Below are 25,527 nucleotides of genomic sequence, written 5' to 3'. Positions count from 1 at the left end.
CAGGATTCAAGCAAGCCGGGCCGACGACGGCTGAAATGCCAGAAACCGGTCCCCGGTAGCTTGTTTCCTTCCCAGTATAAGAATTGGCTTGGTAGTTTGGTTTGCCCTGTTCCCATCATGCACTGGGACAGGAACAGACTAATGTGCATGTAGCCAGGTTCTGAGCTGGGATGGTGCAGTGAGCTAAAAAACGGTGATGGATCAAGCCCTGATCTTTGGACTGGGTAAGAGTGGTCTGCTTAATTCAGACACTCTGTTTATCACCACCCCCTTTTCTGAATCATTTTGTCCACCATAAGCGTGGAAGGGTATACTCAGATGTGAGTCCCTTGCTCATTGCACCATCAGGATTCAAGCAAGCCGGGCCGACGAATGCTGAAATGCCAGAAACCGGTCCCCGGTAGCTTGTTTCCTTCCCAGTATAAGAATTGGCTTGGTAGTTTGGTTTGCCCTGTTCCCATCATGCACTGGGATAGGAACAGACTAATTTGCATGTAGCCAGGTTCTGAGCTGGGATGGTGCAGTGAGCTAAAAAACGGTGATGGATCAAGCCCTGATCTTTGGACTGGGTAAGAGTGGTCTGCTTAATTCAGACACTCTGTTCATCACCACCCCCTTTTCTGAATCATTAAGCTTTTTTCAGGGCTTTGATTTCGTCCAGAATCTCTTGAAGTGTAAAAGCCTCCAGTTTCTTAAAGAAATGCAAATGTGAGGGAGGCTTAGTGAGGTCATTAAAATATTGTTGCAAATTAGTGCTGGATAATATAGTTTCTTCTGTATAGAGTGTTTTATAATAGGATTGGAAGGTGCAGGAATTCTCAGATATGTAAATATAATTTGTAGCTTCATTTAGAATGGCCTATAGTCTTACATTCTGTTTTTATTTTTAAATAGTTAGCAAGCATTTTGACAGCTATATTTTGACCACCATAAAATCTAGACTTAACCTTGAGCAAAATGTTACATGCAGCAATAGTAGCAAGTTTGTTAAGAGTAGACTTGGCTTTGATCAAATCATGTAGAATCAGGGAGGTTTTGGAGGGAAATAGGGCGTTGAAGTGTTTTAATTTGTTGGAGTAAGGTTAAATGTTGTGAATTTAACTTTTCCTTTTTTGGCAGAAAAGGCAATAGAAAAAGCACGAAATGAGGCTTTGAAAACATCCCAATTATTAGAAATGAGGTATTGCTAGGGTGGTTGAGTTGATAAAATTCACAAATAAAGGTATTAGCTTTATTTATAAAATGAGTATCAGATTACATTCATCACCTACGATGTTAGATGTTCGAAAGGGTTCTCGTTTTTCTCATATAGTGAGAAAAGTCATAAAGATCACAGTTTGAGAGAAGGGGATGAATGAAAGACACTTTAAAACAGGCAATAGAGAAACACAATTATAGATAAGTCCGGAAAATAGGGAATTGGAAGGCACCAAGAGTTCACCCAATGAGAGAATACCTCGAAATAGTCAGATAGGAGCCTCCATACCATCCATACCGTATATCAAAAAACATTGAGGAAAAAAGAGACGCCTTAGAAGAAGAGTGCAGGGAAATATATATGCTCACATATTGTATAAGAAACTGCGAATAACAAAATTGAGGAAATACAGAGTCATGGTCAAGCCATATAGCACCACTGTATCTTCAGGCAGGAAAGGCTCAACATACATAAAAAGGAAGCCTATAAATAAGTATCAGAAGCAGGTTAAAATAGGGCTAGTAGTCATGCCCAGAAGGAACTATTGTGACCATGTTTCTGCTGTTGTCAGAAGAATTGACTCAATTGTGAAGAGGAACATTAATGAGGGGAATGGGCGGCATAATGCACAAAATGGCAGGCACCCACGTTTTTAATCTGGCAACACTGCCACAGCTCCAGGTCTGTTGAATGCAGATGAAACACAGGAAGCCAAGAGACCTCCACATTCACAAGTGTCAGGGAAACATCAGAGGCATGTCAAAGAAGGTTTTCCACCTCAATATTGTCCCTTAAGACCAGAGAATAGCTACCATTGTGGTCATCCACAAGAGTGGCAAACCCAAAAATAAATATTCCTCCTATAGACCAATATCGTTACTCAATGCCGAAATCAAGGTTTTGGTGAAGTTACTGACCACTCGACTGCTCCAAGTTGTCACCAAACTCATGCATCCCGATCAATCTGGCTTCATGCCAGAAAGAAATACCTCACTTAATCTCCGATGTCTACATGGAGTACTGATCAGAACCGATACATTACAAGATGACGCAGTGGTGGTGTCTTTAGACGCCACCATGGCATTTGATACTATTGAGTGGCCATCTATGTATGCTGAACTCAAAAGTTTGGGATTTGACCCCAAATTTTTAAGCTGGATCCAACTTCTATATGCCAAACCGCTTGCGCAAGTGGTGGTGAACAATTGAAAATCATCAACATTTGCCCTAGAGAGGGGAACTAGGCAGGGATGTCCACTGTCCCCACTGCTCTTTTCTAGGATGCTCGAGCTACTGGCATGGTTGATATGAAAAGATCCCATCATGTGGGGCCTATAATGGGCGGAGGGCTGGGAAGATTGAGGCTCATTGTATGCTGATGACATAATGTTGTACCTAGCTTCACTGAGGGCTTCGATAAACAGAGCACTACACATATTTACCAATTTCGGGAAACATTCCTGCTATACCATAAACTGGGGTAAGTCAGTCATATATATGCTGAGAGGGTATTTGCCCACCCTACCCCAAAATTATCTGATAGAAGAGGCGCAGAAGTACCTGGGTATATATGTCACAAAGATTCAGCACTTTATTATAAACGTAACCTATTATCCCCGCTGCAGCGACTAAGAAACAATGTCAAACACTGGAAAACTCTTCCCCTGTCTCTACTGGGCCGAGCCGCCTTATTCACAATGATGTCTGTGCTGCGTCTCCTATATATTTTGCAAAACTCGCCACATCCGATTAGCACTGATTATTGCAGAGCCATCGAAGGGGAACAGAGGGAACTCCTGTGGGATGGGAAACTGCCCTGTGTAGTGACACAAAAGTTGATAAGGGGATGGTACGACGGTGGTATTGGACTACCAGACGTGCAAAGGTACTATTGGGCTGCACATCTAGCAGCCATAGTTCAAGGCATATATAGACCCCGCGATGTATGGGTGAAGTCCTGGAAACTCAGATAGAACACAAGATAGTATTATGCCTCCTAAATGTGTGGGAACCCACAGACCTAGGTAGTAAGGAAAGGACCTGAGTGACGTTGGGGATGATAGTAGCCAAACGCTACATCGCTAAGCTATGGGGCGCACAGGAGGAACCAACAATTACTGCATGGAGGAAAGGTCTTGACTGGTGTATGTTGATGGAACAAACAGCATATGAATCGAGGGATTGCACCAGGAATGGTAAAAAATATGGGGTAAATGGAATGAGTATCTGGGAAACATCAGTGAACCACAACAGGCGACCCATCTTCCAGCCCCAGGTATAGAATAAGCGAGATACTGCCAAATCGTGAGCTCAAAGTGGGAAAGATAGAATTGGGTGGGAAGCAAGAACCTCTGGTTAATGTAATGCTCTTTATGTAGATGTATGACTCTGTTTGTAATATATTAGTATTGTCTTTAATAAAAAGAAATATAAAAAAAATATATATATTGTGGCTTAAGTCAGGAAAATGCTCTGTAAAGTGACAGCGCTCAAGAAGGGACGACCATCTTGATTGACGGGCAAACCATGCCCCCATGATTTGCAGTCTTAAAACTCGTTTAGTACTTGTTTTGCTATCACCCTGTGATATTGTGATAATACTGCCTTATTTGCAGGGTAGGACTGGTCATATGTGTAATCTGGCAGGGACAGTCTGACATGGCAGTGTGTGCACTATTTTTTCAGAGTGGTGGGCTGGTTTTGTGGCTGTGTGATAATGATAATGCTATTTGTGAATAAATAAGCCAGGGCCCATGTGTACCGTATATATGTGGGCTAGCTGCTTAATATGCATTGAGCAAATGTATTGACTATTAAATCAAACAAACAATATGCTTTTGTACAGCACGCACCGTGAACTCATGTATTTGAAGATGCTCTAATCTAATGTATGATAATGAACAAAAAGAAAGCTTGTGAAATAATGTATTTGCCTAAGATCACACAATTTTGTAAAGCAGGGAAGCCGAGACTGACTTCTGATTTTCCAGCTTTAAACTGCGCAGTTTAGTCACTAGATGGTGTCTCGTTCTCAAATCAAATGTTAATGCTTTGTCCTTTAGTCTTGGAGAATGAGATAAGAGCAAGGTGACAGTCAAAATCCACATTTTATTGTTTCCAGTTTTGCATAGAATGAATCGTGCTCCAGGAACTAAGGGTGCTTAACAAAAGACAGAAACAATTTTTAGGACTTGGAAATTTGCCGAGGTTCAAAACTGCTTCACCATGTTGCAAGGTTTGAAGCTGTGGCACAAGGCCACATAGCCTCCCGTGTTTTTAAACATGAGCTTAGAAACATACACTTATCCCACCCAACAACTATGCCATTAGTGAACTAAAAGGGAAGTCTGTTGTAATGGGCACCCTATATTTGACCTTCATTCTTATTATACATGAAGATACATTATAGTCTATTAAATCACACACATGACATTTTGGTACAGCGCCCCTTGTGAACTCATGTATTTGAAGGTGCTCTCATATGTGATAATGGAAGAAAGGATCACGCAATTTGGTCAAGGGGGGAAGCCGGGATTGATCCCAGGTTTTCTAGTTTTACATTGTGTAATTCAGCCACTAGATTTTTCAGTGTTCAATGATACATACAATATAACAACAGGCACTTATCATTCGCCCCATGTCTTCACATAACATTGATATGCATTTGGAACCTCGTTATAGTGCCTGTGGGCAGAATAAGTGAAATGGGAATTTTGTCGAGACATATATCAAATACTGTTCTCATATACAATGTGTTGGCAAGGATACATTCAGGTCATTCACAAGAGGGTACTGGTGACAGCCTAGCCACAATAATGGTAATGTCTTAGTGGCTAGCACTTATCCAATGCGCTACATCCAGGCCCTCAGTGTGTGAACCCATAGTTCCCCGTAAGCGATCTAGCATCAAAATATCCTATCCCTCGTCTGTGGCAACTGCTGCTCCTTGTGCTAGATCTAGGTTATAAATTACATATTCCATTTGTGTGGCTGTCTCTTCAAGATGCTTAATGTCATTTTCTACTTTTGTCAGTGGTAAGTAGATGTTTTTAAACACCCCGGCTTGTTTTGCTATGGCTTTGACACAAATATGTCTTGAAGGCATCCCAGAGCATTGCATGGAACAAAACTGATCCCTTGTTAAATAGACAGTACTTTAGGATCGCTTCCCGTACCTCGGACTTGAAAACCACATCATATGGTGCTTGGCCCAGGGAACGCATTTAGGGCTGGGATCCTCTGCACTTCAGAAATATTGGCACAAGTTTAACCGGGGAGTGGTCGGAAAGTGTGCATGGTAGGTGAGCTATCCCCTTAATCCAGGGAGTGACAATTTTCGAGATAAACCAGTAATATATTCAAGATTGTGCCTTGTGAGGGGGAAAATTGAAGGTGTATTCCTGCAGCGCACCGTGGTGCTTGTGCCAAATGTCGATGATGCTTTAAGGATCAGCTTGACCAGATGGTTATGTTTAGACATCTATCTAGTGTAGTTGAGTCTATCTTCAGTTTTGTATTTTTTATGATAAGTTCTTTCCAATTGTTATAACATTTTTTTCTTCCTTGATAGAGTCAGTAAACCGAGTATTAATTTGATTTTGATTTGATTTGATTATGGATTTGTAAAGCACAGCGAATGCCCATGGGCGTCTTGGCACTAAAAATAGAATACTTGACCGAAACTGCTAATTAGATAAATATTGGTTGACTAGTGTTCGCTAGGAGAAAGGTCATCAAGAGTAACAGTGAGGATGGTGTTGAACACATTTTACCAGCTATCAGCATCGTAGTAAATGTAAATTAATGGTACGTTGTTTGCTGACTTCTTAACAGCGCGTTGAAATGTACCAGGAGTTATCACTTTCCAGTTATATTCAGTTATTTTGGTCCAGCTAGAGTCAAACTTTTCTTACTAATATTAGTGATATCCAATTTTATCAGATATTGATCTGACTAAAGTACATCTTTGGCAGAGTAAAAAAGTAATGTTATTGGAAGAGGTTAATACAGAATCAAGGGTTTGGAGTGCATTATGGGTTTGAGTGTTAACCATTGGCAGCCGGCACAGGTAAGAGCAGTGGGCGGGGCGGGGACAGGGCGGGCTGGGGTGAAAGTTGACAGATGATGGGGTAGGTAAAATTAAATAAATAAATCAACTTAACTTGCGCTCGACGCGTCGCCGACTCAGTGATGCGGCAAGCACAAGAAAAGTGGTTTTATTCATTTTTTTATTTAATTTTTTGTACCCCATCGTCTGTCGACTCCCCCCTCACCCTGCCCCACCGCAACACTGCTTCACCGCTCTTACCTGTGTCGGCCTCCACAGGTGTAAACAATTTGCTTCATGCCAAGTGAAGTTAAAGTTTTCACGTTATGATTTGAAGGGAGTCAATAGGTAGTTTGACCCAGCTAATGAGGTCTCCTAGGCAGTGGTGGCTGGTGACTGTAGAAAGTGTTTGGACATAAAAAAATGTTTTATTTTTCCTGAGAAGGACAGTAAAGAGAATAAGCTCAATTTTTTTCAGGTGGGTTCAGGGATCAGTGAGTTCTCTGCCCAAAAAAGTTTCAAAAACACAGAACAAAATGGAGCATTTTAAATTATAATTATCTCATTCATTTACTAGAAGATCTAATTGGTGGTTGTGAAACTGCAGGTTTGAGCTAGAAGCCTGGCTGAGCTCTTTGAACCTTGAGCCCAAAACAAACCAAGCTTTCATGTGGCTTCTGCCTGCCACTCATGCTCTAACCTCATGTGCCAAAAATTAAAGTCAAAACATTAACCTATGATGGGAAACAGGAGTTAGAGATACCCAGCTAGTGGCTGAATTGCACAGTGTGAAACTAGAAAACCTGGGATCAATCCTGGCTTTCCCTGACCAAATTGTATTATCCTAGGAACCAGCTGTAGTCTTCCACATTAAGTGTTGGGCATGTGAGCTCCTTTCATCAAGTCAGGCACAAGAATTCATTATGATTTGAATAGTATCAGTGGGAGCCCCTGACCTGTATGAAGTAGTGAACTGAGATTGTTCATTGCACTTTTGCCTATTAGCCCTATTGAGTTATTGTTTCACCTTGCTGTGTTCCATGCTTGTGGAGTCTGCCTGATTCTGTGTCTGGAACTAATCGCGAATATGTCCACACACTTACATCAACCAATGATTTTACCTTTTGAGGAACATTTCGTGTCCAAGCTCTAAGATAACATTATGACTCAGATCTCTAGCTAGGTGGAAGCCAGAGAGGTCTCGATCTCTTTGCTATTCTTATTTCATAAACAGAGTTTTGTTTTATGTATATTAATGTATGTTAGTTTTTACGAAGTAAAGCACTGATTGAAGTGGTAACCTTATTGAGTGACATTACTGTGTTCTCAGTGTCCTACTCTCATCTCCTGTCAGAGTAAGACTTGGGCAGTTCTGACTCGCTAACCTGAGAGGCACGTAGTGAAGGGTTATATTCCAACATACTCAGAATCCGCGACATAGACAAGGATATCAATGGTAGAGAAATTGCTTGCCTGCACTGATATCATTTCTCATTACATATTTTCTTTGTGTTTGAAAAGAATGAATCAAAAGATTTTTCTTGAGCTATACTTCCACTTTTAGAAGAATACATACGTAAAATGTTGCCTATATGCATTACGTATTTGAAATAAAACAGCAGAATGCAAAAATGTTACCTCCAGTCCATGGAAATGCATAGGGTGTTTTCAGCGCAGTCTTCCATGAATTGACTGGAGGTGGGCAAGCTGTTGAAGGCTCGAGGCAGGCTTGAGTCAGATGCCTGGCTCTGGCTCAGCTCAAGGCCCTCTTGGACTTTTCAGTCCAAAAGAAGCTGAGCCTTCATGTGCCTGCCCCCCACTGTACTCTAACCTCGTGCACCATGAATTGAAGACAAAGAGTTGACCTTTGATGTAAACAGGAAGAGATACCCATCTAGTGATTAAAATGCACAATTCGAAACCAGATGAAAAGCATGAGTTCTGGGTGTTCTGCATACAAAAACCTCTCACAGTTTTTAACCTTTTGTCGCGGCCGGCATGACTCGCGGGTTGGGGGGCTAGTGGTCGAGCGGGGAGGGAGTCGTGCAGGGAGGGGGAGTTAATTTAATACAATGAAAAAAAATAAAACTTACCTTCGCCTCCAGTTCAGCGTCACGTGTCCTGCTCTCTCTCTCTGCTCACAGGAAGCAGAAGCATGCATCCTCCCTCTCCTCCCCTAAGCCAATCAAAATGCTGCAATGGGGGCGTTCTGATTGGCTAGGACGCCGTCCATACAGGTGTCTATGGGGAGGCCGTTTTCTCCATGCAGTCTGCATGTAGCCTACATGGAGAAAACAGGAGAGTGTTCATGACTGGTTTGGTAGACCCTGGGGCTGACCAAAACAGTCAGCACCCATAACATTGGGCTAGCCACTCCTCCCTTACCCGCCTACCCACCCGCCCCCAACCAACCCCTTCTTCTGCTTTCTCGCAGTGCGGTAAGCAGAAACATAACATTTTATTTATACCTTTTTATGTTTGTGCTTCTCGCACTGCGAGAAAGCAGTGGGGCAACGCTCCTCCGCCTATGTGGAGGAGCCGCCCACTTCATTATTACTGGAATCTGGCTCTGCACACTGATGAATTATTGGAACCTGGGGACCCCCCACAGGGTCATTACCAGACTTTGGGAACCCAGCCCAAGCAATTTTTATGATTTGAACCACAAAACAAAACACAAATGATGAAATATTCTATTTAATTCACAATCAAATATAAAACAATGATAATTTTCATTTTAATGGGAAGGTTGGAGCTTTTCTAAATTCAATTGCGGCAACCAATCATATTTACCATATTCTGTTTCATGCACTTGCACTCTGCTCTCAGGTATCTATCAGAGGATGCCAACATCATTTTCAGCCTCCCATTTCATGTTCCCTCACATTTGCAGCACGTTTAAACATTTTCAACTTTGCTTGCTTATATACACTTTATTAATCTGACAATATAATTTAAATTTCTAAGCAGTTGTGGACCCCCTGAGTAGGCATTGAGACCCCCTGTGTCCCCGGATCACAGGTTAAGAACCACTGAACTATAATGTTGCTACATGCATACTAACAACTGATGCCACCTATAGGGTGCATAGGGCAATTGATGGATGTGCCTCTTCTAGTAAAGATCTTGTTGGAGAAAGGGGGCGGTGAGGGCAAGAATGCTTCTAAGTTCATGTTTGAAAACTATCACTTCTAATAAATGCCACTCAGTGCAACAATACCATCTGATGTGCTCAGTTGAAACGTTTCCTCATGGTAAAGAGCTACACTTTTTTTTAAAGTTTTGCAGAGATTTTATCATATTTGTACATTAATTTTGTTACACGATTTACTTACCAAACATATTCATGGCTCGGCTCGTGCAGGGGTTCTTCGAGTCTCCGATCTTGCTCGGCTCTCCCTGTTATTGACTTGACTTTACTATGGTTGTCTAATTTTTTTTTATTATATATAATTTCCACCTTTACACTGAGATCTGCTCGGTTTCGCCACACAGGCAGGTAACGTTAAAATGTCGTGTTTCCAATAAATTGTAACTGGAACGTGAAAGATTGACTGTGACGTGTTGTACTTACTGCCTGCTAGAATGTATCCAGAAACCATCCTGTCTTTAGGTACAGGCAAGCCCTTTCGGGGTAGTCTAGCATAGATGGAGCGATACCACAGCAATGGAAAAAATAAACTGTAGGAAGTTTAAAAGGTTTTTTGTGCCAAAAAAAGGAAAGGCCCCAGCGCGTTGGAAAGTTTTGGACTGTATAATTAATTTTTAGGGAGAATAAACAGAAGACACATATACAAAACGGCTCTCTGTGTCTTTTCTGCACTGTTTGAATAAAAAAAAGCCTTGCCAAACTAATAGGTCAGGCAATAATGTGCTGATGCATGCATTTGTGATACCGGTGATTGCCTTAAAGAGAAGCCCCTTTGGCTTTGACAATGCTTGTTATTGTTTCTGAAAGGTTAGGGCATACTGTAACATTTGTTTCTCTTGTGCCCATGGTGGTGCAGCCAAACCTGGTAGCATTTAGAATGTGTTCTGTTTAGTCCCGTGTCCCCCACATCACCTTCCCTGGACAGACGCTTCTTTAGAGTCGTTTTATTGCCGCCCTCCTCCTCTGTGTTGCTTGGCATTGCCTCTCTGTGTATCCCCTGTTCCTAGCCCGAGACAGCCTGTCTACTATCTTTTAACACAGTCTAATCTTCTGGATTTCTTAGCGTTCGCAAGAAATTTGGACGAGCTCCAGACCAAACCACTTACATAGCAGTTAACGATTTGGACCCCCTAAAACAAAGAACCACTGTCGGAGATCGTACACCCAGAAGCATTTTTCCTTGAAATTCGCAGCCAGCCTGAAATATTAATGTTTAGAAATGCTCGCACATTTCTTCCTTAAATGGTGCTGTAATTAACGCCATTTCTGCCGTTAAACGCTCGCTGGAAGTCAATGAATTGGCTGGTTTATCTCACTTCGTAATAGTGTCTTGGAGAAATGTGGCCAAGAGAAGCCATGGTGCCAGCTGTCGTTGCTAGGATACAAGAGGCCTACCTACAAATCAGTAAATATAGACGCGAATCCAATCTATATTTTAGAGTGACATGTCCAGCCGGACAGAGGTCATTCAAGTTTACTCAATAGACAAGTATCCAACATATAACAGGAATACCTTCCACAATGCCCCTGTGAGGTACACAAGCCTGTGCCCAACACTTGCGGGGTAAGTACAGGTGAAGAAGTGATAGAGAGAGTTTAAAGGCAAAACAACGTTTTCTGCTTACACATTCATTGCACAGAAAATATCAAGTTGCACCATTACATTAATTTAACAATCAAATATGTTTGTATAAGGTGCATGAGCGAGTCGACGGCGTTTCGGTTCCCCTAGAGGATAATTGGAACCATCATCAGGACAAAAACAATTTATTTGCCTTATAGCACTAAACCTCAAATTGCCTAAAGGAAATAGGGAAAAGAGTAAGAAAAATGACATTTAAAACCAAAACAATAACATTTAAATTTCATAAAGTGACTCTTGGTGCAGGGTGTAACCACATAATCCTTCCATGCAGAGTGAAGTTATTACGCCGTTTTCTATAGGTGAAGAATCGGTGTTGGCTATGAAAATAAGAATCTAGTTCCATCTGTCAGTCTGACGTGACCCGGGGTTTTTTTTAGCACGAATACTACCATGCAATGCGTAGTGATCAGGCACGTTTGAGCAAAGTGAGCACGGTGCTTGAGAGCTGCAGTGCCTATTTAGGACAGTGAAGGGAGACGGAAACACTAGAATCGCGTGCTTACCGAGGTAGTACAAAAATGGACCCATGCGAGTCGATGCTCAGTATGATCCGGTCCAGCAAGCCTCTATAATTCAAAATTCTGAATGATAGAGGTCAGGCATCTTTATGCCGGTTTAAGGATCTAAAAAGTGAAGAGCGAGCTGAGGTCAGTCTTACCGAATGAAGGGCTGCCGGGGTCCGTGTTACTCAGTCGCAACCGGACAGCGCCAGGGTAAGCCTGTGGGAGTCAGGAAACGTATTAAGATCCGGCCCTCGAACTGTCTAACAAAGTAAGGGGCAGAGCCAGGCTGTAAGGCTTACCTGAATCGGCGTTCATGGAGGTATCCCCTGGTGTGCTGTTGTGCTCAAACCAGGAAGTAAAGAAGGGGCGGGTGTATCGTGATTGGCCAGTGTTCGTGAGGGAACAGTCATAGAGATAAACAAGGGGTGCCTGGAGCGGGAGCCATCTTAGGTGAAGTGATATTCATGCACAGTGACCGACTCTTCAGCAGATTCATCCGATAGTTCGGACCCTGGTGAGGGGGGCAGTGGACAGCGACCTAATCAGATTCCTTTTTTATCCAGGGGCAATCCAGAACCCCAGAAAAGAGGCAGGGTGAAGAAACAGAAACAATGGCAAAACCCTCCAGGGGAACGCCAGACCAGGCAGAAGTTTTATCAGTGGTAACAAATTCTGCTAATCTGAATGTTATCCCAATCTTTAATATCTCTAACCATGTCTTGTCGTCCCAGGAACTGTCCATCCTTAGCAAAGGGCTATATTTTGTCCCAACCACCTACCCGAATTTTCTAAACCTACAATCTGAACTACTTGTCTTCTTTAGGAAATTGAGACTACGCTCATATTTTGAGCTTAACCCAATGGAGCCCAAGAGTGTCACGACTCCTTTCCGCCCCCCATCTACCTTCTCTCCTACATCCAGCATGATCCCTAAAGAGATTATAACTTTTGAAAAAGTGATTCTGACGGAAGTCTCCAATATAGAGAAATCCCATCTCTTTATACCCTATAACATCTCGTTAGAAGAGAAGTTGGCAATCAATTCTCTTAAAAACAATACCAACCTGATTATTAAGTCTGCGGATAAAGGAGGGGGGATAGTGCTTCAGGACATTGACAACTACAAGAATGAGCTTTTACGCCAGGTATCCAATACTGACCACTACTGCAGATTACCTTACAATCCCACTAAGGATATTCAGAAACTCATTAAAACTATTACTATGGAAGGGCTTGAGACTGGTATCTTAAGCAAGCATGAATATAATTTCCTGAACACTGTCACCCCGAGAACTCCTGTTCTTTATACACTACCAAAAATCCATAAAAGGCAGGTCAATCCCCCGGGTCGACCAATACTGTCTGGGTGTGGGTCAGTCTTAGAACCTTTGGGCCACTATGTTAATTTCTTTTTGAAGGACTTTGTGCCAACAACTGCGTGCTATATTAGGGATAGCATGCACATGATTAATTTGATTGAAAACCTTTCTTTTGACCCTGAGCATGAGACTCTATGTACACTAGACGTAGAGTCTCTATATACTAATATCCCTCAGAGAGACTCATTGCTTGTAATGGAAAGCATATTAAACACAAGGACTCGTCCCCACAGGGTACCTACCCTATTCATAATACAGCTACTGGAGGTCTGTCTCACACAGAATTTTTTCCTCTATGACACCGATTACTACCAGCAGGTGCGTGGTTGTTCCATGGGCGCCATTTTTGCTCCTACCCTGGCAATTCTATACATGGACTGGCTAGAAACACATACCATACTGTCTGGCAGTAACCCATTTCATCAGGGTATACACATCTGGAAGCGCTACATAGACGACATCTTTTTAATTTGGGATGGCGCTATTGAAGATTTACCAGGCCTAACACACTGGCTTAGTAATAACTGTAATGGCCTTACTTTCACATTATCTCACAACAAAGATAGTATACCCTTTCTAGACCTAACTATTCAACATCATGAGGGCCTCCTATACACATCCCTATTTCGCAAAGCTACTGAGAGGAATACCCTCCTTAGTTACAATAGTTGTCATCTAAGAGCGCTTAGGGATAGTCTACCTTATTCACAATTCCTGAGGCTGAGAAGGAATTGCTTCAAGAAAGAGGACTATTTTACTGAGGCGGATACACTATCTGAGAAACTCAGGTTCAGGGGCTACCCCAAGCGTCTAATAAAGCACGCTATGAAAAGAGCTTGGTACTGTCCCCGCGATGTCCTACTGGAGCCTAGACAGCGTGAGAGTCAGGACAAAGTAGTGTGTGTGACCACATTTTCTTCCATATCTAACAGGGTAAAACAGTGCATAAGAAAAAACTGGCACATCTTGAATTCAGGCCCCCTCAACTGGGACACCCCACTTTTTGCTTTCAAGAAAAGTAAAAACCTTAAAGATCAATTGGTAAGGGCAGCGTTACCACCTTCAATTGGTAGGAGTGTCACCCTACATGACCATTGGTCGCTACCACCCGTCTTGGGCCATTTCAAATGTGGCTCCTGTGTGGTTTGTGACCTAACAATTGAGAGTAAAGAATTTGTTTATAAAAATGTAAAGAATGAACTGCATACTATGACAAATTGCAATAGCTCTAATCTCATTTATGCTATTCTATGTCCATGCAACTTAATATATGTGGGCCAGACAAAACAAAAGATTAAACAACGGATATCACAGCATCGGAGCCGCATCAGGTGCAAAACTGCAAATGCACCCCTGGTTGAACATTTTGAAAGCAGAGGACACACTGAAAATGAAATTCGCTGGATGGTCATTACACAAATCCGAATACCACCAAGAGGGGGCGACCTATCGCGCCTGCTGAACAGAGAAGAATTAAAATGGATATTGAAGACAGACAGCCTGAATTCGGGCTTGAATCTTCAAGAGGAATGGACTGCTCTAATTTAGACTGATCAGACTTATTATTTTTTCAAAACCTTGGAATTAGCACTTTATTGTTCCAGAAACGTTTCTTGTAAAGTATGGATTCTGAAATGTCACTGTGCATGAATATCACTTCACCTAAGATGGCTCCCGCTCCAGGCACCCCTTGTTTATCTCTATGACTGTTCCCTCACGAACACTGGCCAATCACGATACACCCGCCCCTTCTTTACTTCCTGGTTTGAGCACAACAGCACACCAGGGGATACCTCCATGAACGCCGATTCAGGTAAGCCTTACAGCCTGGCTCTGCCCCTTACTTTGTTAGACAGTTCGAGGGCCGGATCTTAATACGTTTCCTGACTCCCACAGGCTTACCCTGGCGCCGTCCGGTTGCGACTGAGTAACACGGACCCCGGCAGCCCTTCATTCGGTAAGACTGACCTCAGCTCGCTCTTCACTTTTTAGATCCTTAAACCGGCATAAAGATGCCTGACCTCTAACATTCAGAATTTTGAATTATAGAGGCTTGCTGGACCGGATCATACTGAGCATCGACTCGCATGGGTCCATTTTTGTACTACCTCGGTAAGCACGCGATTCTAGTGTTTCCGTCTCCCTTCACTGTCCTAAATAGGCACTGCAGCTCTCAAGCACCGTGCTCACTTTGCTCAAACGTGCCTGATCACTACGCATTGCATGGTAGTATTCGTGCTAAAAAAAACCCCGGGTCACGTCAGACTGACAGATGGAACTAGATTGTTATTTTCATAGCCAACACCGATTCTTCACCTATAGAAAACGGCGTAATAACTTCACTCTGCATGGAAGGATTATGTGGTTACACCCTGCACCAAGAGTCACTTTATGAAATTTAAATGTTATTGTTTTGGTTTTAAATGTAATTTTTCTTACTCTTTTCCCTATTTCCTTTAGGCAATTTGAGGTTTAGTGCTATAAGGCAAATAAATTGTTTTTGTCCTGATGATGGTTCCAATTATCCTCTAGGGGAACCGAAACGCCGTCGACTCGCTCATGCACCTTATACAAACATATTTGATTGTTAAATTAATGTAATGGTGCAACTTGATATTTTCTGTGCAATGAATGTGTAAGCAGAAAACGTTGTTTTGCCTTTAAACTCTCTCTATCACTTCTTCACCTGTACTTACCCCGCAAGTGTTGGGCACAGGCTTGTGTACCTCACAGGGGCATTGTGGAAGGTATTCCTGTTATATGTTGGATACTTGTTTATTGAGTAAACTTGAATGACCTCTGTCCGGCTGGACATGTCACTCTAAAATATAGATTGGATTCGCGTCTATATTTATTGATACTGCATTTTATCCTTGCATGGGACCACTGTTGTTTTAGTAAAATTGTTCCCCGATGTCCCGAGCAGACTAATTGGGGTCCCTTGTTGTTACAAAAAATACCTACAAATCAGAGCACGCAGATCCAAGGTAGAGGGGAGGGACGCATAACATTGATTGGTAGAAAGACCATAAACATAATATTGTTCCTGTGTCCCATGGTTGCAAGTTCACATTCTACAGGAAAAATGTCACACTGAAATTCACCAACTGACCTCCCTCCGCCAATTCAGGGAAAAGCAGAGACCTAGCTTTCAATAGAGGAGCAGGTGAATTGGTATTGGGGTCCAAGGACCTTTGGGGCCATCTGAGCCCGAATTATGGCTGTATTTTTTGACCCATCTGTAAGGGTCGGGCCCTAGGACCTCCATGCAGTTTTAATAAACTCACAGACACAGTGCCTGACTATCTGGAACTGGCCCAGGGCACGTGCACCAGCCCCTTTTAGAGGCAGGGTCATCTGACCAGTAACACCTGTGATGGATGTGTGTGGGGTGAGTGTGGAAGCCAGCCCTCAAGGAGGGGCTGGTGGAAACACAGCATTTGTATGAACACTAGACAGTGACCAGCCAGTCATTACAGCATCCACAAGATAGAGAGGCCTTTTTACTTGTTAGCATCATGGCCCATGTTATATGTGGTACACCATCGGAAACAAGCATTGGCATTGCCAATAGGTCTCGCCTTTGTGACCTTACAAGTATTTAGGCATGCACCACATTAGCATGGGTGCTACAACTTCTACTATTACAATGGTGAAGGGCCACACTCACCCAGGATAGGCTTCCGTGCTATTTGATAAAAATGTGACAAAGTCTCTTCAAATTTCAAAAAAGTGTATTTCTTTTACAAAGTAGCACTGACACTAATAGGCACATTAAATCCTTAAGTACTTACTTAAAGTGGTATTTTTGTACAACTGTTAGTCTGTAACAACGAATCGGCCAATCTGTTTTCTTTAGTTGTTCTTTGTCAAGAGAACACTGAGAACCATTTACTGAAAGTACATTGTTAATGTCTCAGTGCTCGAAGTACAGTTTTTTTTCTGTTCGGACTCCCCATACAAAGTGTGATATTGGAATCCAAACTGAACTAAATTGTACCCGCTGCTGACGAAAACATGTTACTGAACTGCATATACTACTCCTTCGATATTGGTTTAAAAAATATATTTTTGGGGGGGAAATGATTGGAATTTAGCAGTGAACATCTCTGGTGCGGTGTTTCGAGAACCACTCCCTAAGAAGCCTTGGGTTGAACTACTCATTATCCGGTGAAATTGAACTTCATAACTATCAGGGCACACATTTTTCTTCTAGTACTGTACAGGCTCAGACCTGCTTCCGTTTTCCTCAAAAGCCCCTTAAAGTGGCCGAGAGTGTCTGGATACCTTAATGACATGTGGTGTCCGTGAGAGTGAGGGGAATTCTGCATTTCTCTGGCAGCCTATTTCAGACCAAAATGTAAAAAACTCAGAAATAAACAAATTACTTTATTGGTGTAAATATTTTTCATAGGCTGCACAGATTATTTCTGCAAAAATGTTTTATTTATGTTTTTGCAGCTTTTATATAGAGCGAACGTGGCCAAAGGGCAATAGAGTGCTTTACTCGAGCATCAAAGGCATTATATAAGCTCAGAGCTGTTTTGTGTTTTTTTTAAAGCATACAGAGGTTAACTGGTTATCACAAGATTACAGGAGGTAGAGCATACGGAACCTGATTGTGTTAGTTCCAAAATCTACACTTCTATAAAATAAGTACCACGGTATGAGCCACAAAATGTAATTGGCAAATCAAATTGTTATGGACAGTTCTGTGACCCCCGTAAAGTGACGTCGTAAATGAAGTACAGCTCCAAGTAAAAAGGGGGCTTTCTTGCCAAAGTTGAGATGTGGTCTCTGTAAAGGACATATATGTATAATGGACAATCTTGCATAGCTACTGTGCAAATATATTTACATGGAAGTGTGACAAAGTTTGTCACACAAACAACATTACATTGGCAGTTATATTTGGAAATTTGAATTCGTGGATAAACTGGAGGATACTTAAAAAATATGTCATCATGGTGCATTGTTTGAGCTTGTCTGTCGTCTACAGTGTCGAGAAATCGACCACGTTCCATAAAATCAAGGGCGCGTGGTCAAACAAATTGAAAACAGATGGCCCCTACACGCAGCTGCTCACTCCCACAAGGTGGATGCCAGCACAAGCACGAGTGCAACAAAAGTGCAGACTGATTTCTAAAGGTCCTCTCCTAGAGCAGCTCTTGTGCGCTGCACTAGGCTTGACCTAAAAAGGTCATGGCCATGCCACGTCACTTCAGGCGCTTGTTAACCTCCCTCTAAGTAGAACCTTCCTAAATCAACTCCCTTAATACGTCAGTCCATAACTCCTTGCTATGACCCTGCGGCTGCCCTCATCCATTTTCCTGCAAAGTTCTCACTTCCCATCTAGCGCCTCCCAGGCGGCACCATGCACCATCATATCCTAACTTCTGTATGGCACTCTGTTGCAGATTGCACACAATTGTTATTTTTTATGGCTATATTGTCTTGGTTCGTTCTGGTGTGACAGCATGTGGTTTTTAGGTTTCGGTTGAGACAGCGCATGCATGGTTGCTTGAAAGACATTTTGTTATCTTAAAGTGGGCTTAAAGGCCACTCGTTCTTTACCACTGGCTGGTTTCATTGTCACTCCTATTTGCATGCTTCTCATTCGTTACAGTGTGCCTGCTTCACTTCCTCTTCTTGTGTTTGGCCCTCCCCTCTTTGCATTTTAGGAGCTACTTCCTTTTCTTTTGGAGGAAGCACTTCTTTATCTGTCTCCCTCATGCTTCTCTCCCCATGTTCTGTGTTGCTCTCTCTTCTACAAAGCCGGACTAGTAGTACTGGGCATCAGGCGTTTTCCCAGGAGGCTGGAACGGTGGGAGGACGGTTTTGTTACTGGGTGCCGGTTTGGTAGCAGTGCAGCAGTTTTGAAAACACCCACTGCAGAGTTTCTGGTATATCCAGTAGTTTTCCCAGGCAACAATAAAAGTGTCATGATAACTACGATTAGTAATAAACCTACATAAGAGAAATCAGAGTTTTGTCTAGTGGCAGTTTAGACTCATCCAAGGTAGTGCAGGGGTTAATATGCCTACTGCAAAGGACGTGCACCATGCATATCACAGAACAGTGCTTTATGTACATTGCTTAGTTGGTTACTGCTTTTGTCAAAGAGATTATTTTGTTACTGAGCAGTTCTTAATTACAATCATTATATAGCACAGTGAGTTAAGAACAGCCATCAAAGAGCTTCATGCAAACTGCATGGTACAGGTTAGAGAACTATGTTTTTTCAAGTCTTTCGTTATCCCAATGTTGCTAAAAGGGCTTGTTTGGGTAGAAATAAATGTTTATTAGTAAAGCCAACCCTAACCACTGTTTTACGTTCTGAATCCTGTGTTTGTGCTTCTCCACATCCAGCACTCTTAAAAAATGCCTACCAGTATGGGTGGCATGTAAATTCTATACCTTATATCCCTTTGTAGCATTTTCTATACACTGATTTACACATGTATTATTTATTGCCTGTGAATTTATGTGTGATGTACCCTAAATTGGTATGAGAGCAACTGTAGAACAAATTAAATACATTTTGAAAAAGGTGAAATGGAGAGATGAAGGGCCCCTCCCCCTAGCCTCATCAGGATCTGGGGACCCCATTACGAGGGCTGTATTTAATTTAAAGGGGAGGTGGGCCACGTGGCACCCCTCCTGAAGCCTAATATGACCAGGGGACCCAATCCCAGAAGATAGGTATATTGTTTATGAGGAGAGGGGCACATGTACCCTCCCTGGGCCGTTTTCAGCACTGAGTACCCCACCCTTTGGGACCCAATCTGTTAATTAAGGGGAAGTGGTCGTGCAGCCCCCCTTCCCTGAGCCTTAAAAAGTTCCTGGGGACTCCATACCCCAGGGTTGTTTTTTTATTTAAATGGGAGGGAACTGCATGCCTCCCACTCCATGCTTATTATGGCCCTGGGGAGTCCATTCCCAGTTGAGGGGGACCGTGTAACCCCCTCCACAACCATATTTTGGCACTAGGGACCCCATCCTCCAGGGCATTTATATATTACTAAAAGAGGAGGGATGGCATGCATCAATTTAAAGGTGGGTGCTCCGGTACACACACCCCGGGGCACCCACCAACCACGTGTTGGTTGCCATGGTGGGGGGGGGAGACCCAGGGCCTTGGTGGCCCCAGCCGACTCCATGCAGTTGTGGGAGCCCTCATTGCTTCTGCCCACTATTTAAGCTGCTCCCTCCTGGTGAGAGCAATCTCTTGATCGGTTTCCCTGCTCGTATTAGTGCGGGCAGGGAAAGAGATCAAACATCTGCTCCCAGCTGGCAAGAGCATTTTTAAACCTCCTGGTCTGTGTCCTGGGGTGATACAAAAGGGGATGATGGATGGAGCGTTTGAGCAAATCAAACACTCACCCCCAGTCAACTGATCTGGGTTTAATCCATCACCATTCTTTAGCTCACTCAGCCACCCCAGTTCAGACATGGCCATATGCAAATCAGTCTGACCCTGTGCCTCATGGGAACAGTCCAGCCCGAACTGCCAAGCCATGTCTTCCCTGGACCGGAAACAAGTATCCTGGGACCGGTTTCGGATTCATAATCCTCATCAGCCAAACTATCTTGAATCCAGTGGCCAAGTGAGCAAGGGACTCACGTCTGAGCATACCCTGCCAATTTAGGACGAACAAAGCGATACAAAAGGGGATGATGGACGGAGCGTTTGAGCAAATCAAACACTCACCTCCAGTCAACTGATTTGGGTTTAATCCATCACCATTCTTTAGCTCACTCAGCCACCCTAGTTCAGACATGGCCATATGCAAATCAGTCTGACCCTGTGCCTCATGGGAACAGTCCAGCCCGAACTGCCAAGCCATGTCTTCCCTGGACCGGAAACAAGTATCCTGGGACCGGTTTCGGATTCATAATCCTCAACAGCCAGGCTATCTTGAATCCAGTGGCCAAGGGAGCAAGGGACTCACGTCTGAGCATACCCTGCCAATTTAAGGCGAACAAAGCGATACAAAAGGGGATGATGGACCGTCCATCACCACCCCCCTTTTGTACCGCTTTGTTCGCCATAAGTTGGCAGGGTATGCTCAGACGTGAGTCCCTTGCTCACTTTGCCACTGGATTTAAGCAAGCCGAGCTGAAGACGGCTGTATTGCCAGAAACCGGTTCAGGGAAGGCATGGCTTGGCAGTTCGGGCTGGACTGTTCCCATGAGGCACAGGGTCAGACTGATTTGCATATGGCCATGTCTGAACTGGGGTGGCAGAGTGGGCTAAAGAACGGTGATGGATTAAACCCAGATCTGTGGACTGGGTGTGAGTGTTTGATTGGTTCAGATGCTCAGTCCATCACCACCCCCTTTTGTACCGCTGTGTCCTGGGGTGGGCTCCCCGGAACACAGCAAGTGAGCCTGCCGCTGGGATGGGGCCCTGTGTCCAATAAAGTCACAGGGAGGGTGGCCATGTCGCCCACCTCCCTTTAAAGTATAGTGTTGACCCTGGGAGCTGGGGGCCCCAGGGCCTTTTGAAGGCTCGAGAGGAGGGCACACAGCCCCCATCCCTTTCCTGGAGGTTTCAGACCCAAGGGGTGGGCTCAAATGGGGCCTATAATGGCTCGAGGAGGAGGGCCACGTGCCTCCTCTCTCCCTATTTATTGAATCTGGCCCTGGAGTATGGGGCCTCTGGGGCCAAATATGGCTTGAGGAGAGAACCCCCTCCCTCCCCATATCAATAAATTTGAACACAGGGATTGAGTCCCCAGGGCCAAATACAGCTCAGGGATGGGGACTGCATGCCCCATCCCCTTAATTAAACAATGCGGCCCGGGCCACCAAATATTTTCAGTCCAGTGGAAGGCCCACAGGATTGCAGCAAAAATTGCCAATTTGTTTTGCATTATGACCCCAGAAGGGAGTGGGTCCCTCTGGGTCCCTCCACAGGGCCTAGGAGGCAAGGGTATCCCTACCTTGCCCCTTTTTTGTTATTGTGTTTTCTCACTTCATGACAGTAGACAAAGCCCCTGAAAAGGCTGCCAGCAAAATATGTCTCATGTTGCTGGCAGCCAATGAATCTGAATTCAGCAAGGGCCCCTGAATTTTAAATTGGCGCTTCTGCCAGACACTCCTGAGACTCTTGTGGACTCAACTGTCCAGGGGCCGTATTACAATAAGTGCCCCTGGGGCGCAACGCGCGTTTTCACCCGCTTTGCGCGCTCCAGGGCACTTTGATATTACAGAAGGGGGCGCAGACGCTTGTGCGTCCCCTTCTATAATATCAATAGCGCTGGTGCACATAAAGTGCCAGCGCTATCAACAGAAGGTGTTCGCTCATTTGCATAGGGGCATGCCCTATGCAAATGAAGGAATTCCTTTGACTCTGCACCCGCACCATATTACAGATGCGGGCACAGAGTCCAAGGAGCCCTCAGGAGGCACACTGGCAGTGCAACATTTAAAGGGTGGCGCACTGTCAGTGCGCCTCTTGACAGCAGCCCTCTGCAGGGGGTAAAGGGTTCCCATGGACCCCCCAGACATCTCCTCGCAGGTGGGTGCAGTCAGTGACTGCACCCACCTGCAAGGGGATCTCTAAACCCCTTTGAAAGTGCAGGCTGCCACCTACACTGTGAAAATACGGAGCAGCTGCTCCGTGTTTTCACATGAATGCGCTGCCCTGCACACGTTTGTGGCTGCCCTGGGGGCAGCGCATAAATCATAATAGGGCGCTTTGTGATTGTTTGCTTCTGGCACACCTTTTAAAAGGTGCGCTGGGCGCAAACAATCACAATGCATAATACAGCCCCAGATATACAAATGTTTTTTAACCTTAATTTCTCAAAAACTAATGAACAGATTTACGCCAAATCACAAAAAGCACTATCTGTGGACTAAGAGCTAGCTTCCTGCCAAATTTGGTGTAATTCCGTTCAGCAGATTTTGCATTTTAAGATCCCCCTTTTTCTCGAACCCCTCATAATGGATCACCCCGAAACTTTCCATGCGCAAACTAGTCAACAAGTAGCACCTTTTTATAAGCTTTGTTGGAGATTCGTCAAACGGGGTCAAAGGTATTCACAACAGAAAAAACAATTTTCCTATGGAACAACTGACCTAACTATAACTACCCAGTGGCGACTGCCACTGGTCAATATGTGTGTATGTATGTATGTATGTATATATTACTTACTGGCGGTCACCAGTAGTTAGTTATAGTTAGGACCTTGTTTCTATTCAAAAAGCGTTTTTTTCTTTTGCCAATATCTTTGGCACTTGTTGACGAATCTTCGCAAACTTTTCAAAACTAATCGGTCACTCAGGTCAGCTCCTGTCCTTAAAGTTTCGGGGTGATTCGTCAAGCGGGGACTGAGAAAAAAGGGGGATTTCAAAACACGTTTTCCCCATGTTAATTTCTATAGGAATTTTCAGAATAGGCTACAGCTTGAACTGCTGAACGGAATTACACCAAATTTGGCAAAAAGGTTGGCTCTTGGTTCAGAAAGCGCCCTTTTTTTAATGGTGTAAATCCGTTCAGTAGTTCCTGAGAATTTCAAAAAATAAAATATCAATATCTGAGCACAGAGGAGGAGTCGCGACTCTTCCTGAGCACAAGCTGACTTCTGATTGGCTGTTAACATTCCAAACCAGGATGTGTTGGCAGCCATCTTGTGACTCAGTAACCGATTCACAAGAAAACAGTTAAAAAAACATTAAAAACCAAGAAAAGGGGGCAGGGTAGAAACTCCCTGACCCCATAGGCCTGCTCAGGGGATCCCACAGTGACCCGGAGGGCCAAAAAAAAGCATATAAAAAAATCGGGCAAATTCGCGCTTGGTGCGCGAATCCGGCTGAGAAAATAAAAAAACAAAATGCGGGCTCCCACGCTTCCTTTTTTATAAGCCCATGGGTGGGCCAGGTCCCAGAGGCAAATTAGTAAATATAAAGTGGGGGCCCATGGGGGCCCCCGCAGCCCTGGGGAGCCCTCAATGGTCCTGGGGACTGCCACCCCCCCTAGGCCCGGGTCCTGCAATGTATCGGGGTGTCCATCCCCGGGGCATTGCCGTTTGCTATGGAAGGACGGGAGAAGGGCTCCCGCCCTGCCATAGCAAACACTGCTTTGCTTCTTCGAAGCGAGAGCAGGAAACCTGCTCTCGCTTCCAGGAAACAAAGCAGAATTGCTTTCGGGCAAGAGGAGCTGCATGTGAGCAGCTCCTCTTGCCCAAAAGCAATGCGGGCTCCTGCAGGAGGCCGGGAGCTGGCAGGGACCGTGGGGGCATTGGGGCTCCCCCCACGGTCCCCAACGCTGAGGGCCGGCCCCAGGGGATGGAGTACCAGGGGCCAGAAGTGGCCTAGGGGAGGAGGGCCACGCAACTCCCACCGTAATACATTTTTTTTTTAAAGATCAAGGCACAACCCCTGGGGTATGGGGTCCCCGGGGTCAATAATTGCCTCGGTAGGGGTGCCGCGCAGGCCCCCTCCTTAATTTTTTTTTTTTTTAAAAAGAACAAATATGTGGCCATGCCCCGGGGAATCGGGCCATGGGAGGCCCCCTCTTGTTAAAAAAAAAACATCAGAAAATGCTCAGTTCCTGGGTAATGGGGTCCCTAGGGCCCAAAAATAATAAAGGAAGGGGAGGGGCACACAGCCCTCACTAAAAGATGCATCTTAACATTCTGAGTTCAGGCATATCAAACTTTATTTTCCTACCTTGTTCCCATGGGGAGTTGTCCTTATAAAATGTTATGAGCAAACTCCCCATTCTATCCTATGAGGATAAATAGCCTTACAATAGTGGAAAACAAAATTGGCAGTATTTCCCTATCAGGACATGCCCCACACATCAGGGCATGTCCTACATTTCACACTGCACCCTGCCCACAAGGGTACCTTGGGCCTACCTTAGGGGTGACTAACATGTAAAACAAGCATTGGAAATGAAATAGGGCTCGCATTAGGAAAGTTTGAGCTATTGGTGTTATAAATGAATTTTTTTATTTATGTGTTTTTTTTTTTTAATAGCTTTGTCACTTACAATGCCAATAGTTATAACTTTCGCAAATGTGACACCTAAAGCATTTGTAATGCAACATGTTTTGTATTTACGTGACTTAGATGTATTGATATTACAAATAACAATGGCTTTTAAGTTTTTTTAAATAATTAATACTTAAATAATTTATTTAATTTGTAATGGCGATAGCTTAAACTTTTGTAAATAACATTTGTGAAGATTATGTTCAGTGTTTTTTAATGTGACGAAAATCCAAGAACAGAAGTGAAATATTAACATCTTTTTGTGATTTGTAATAAAGCGTGAAAGCTTGAAAACAGCTTGAAACATTGAAAGAACATATTTGAACCAGTGATGCTGTGGTTGCGCTGAGTGATGCTGTGGTTGCGCTGAGTGATGCTGTGGTTGCGCTGAGTGGTGTGTGCATCGGTGGAACTGTTTGATGGGTGCATTGGTGGAGCTTAGTTGGAGCATCGGTGGAGCTGTGTGGTGGCTGCATCGGTGGAGCTGTGTGGTGGGCGCATCGGTGGAGCTGGGTGGTGGATGCATCAGTGGAGCTGTGTCGGTGGAGCTGTGTGGTGGCTGCATCGGTGGAGCTGTGTGGTGGGTGCATCGGTGGAG

The sequence above is a fragment of the Lissotriton vulgaris genome, chromosome 9 (assembly GCF_964263255.1).
Source record: "Lissotriton vulgaris chromosome 9, aLisVul1.2, whole genome shotgun sequence".
NCBI lineage: Eukaryota > Metazoa > Chordata > Amphibia > Caudata > Salamandridae > Lissotriton > Lissotriton vulgaris.
Note: the sequence above shows the minus strand (reverse complement) of the source record.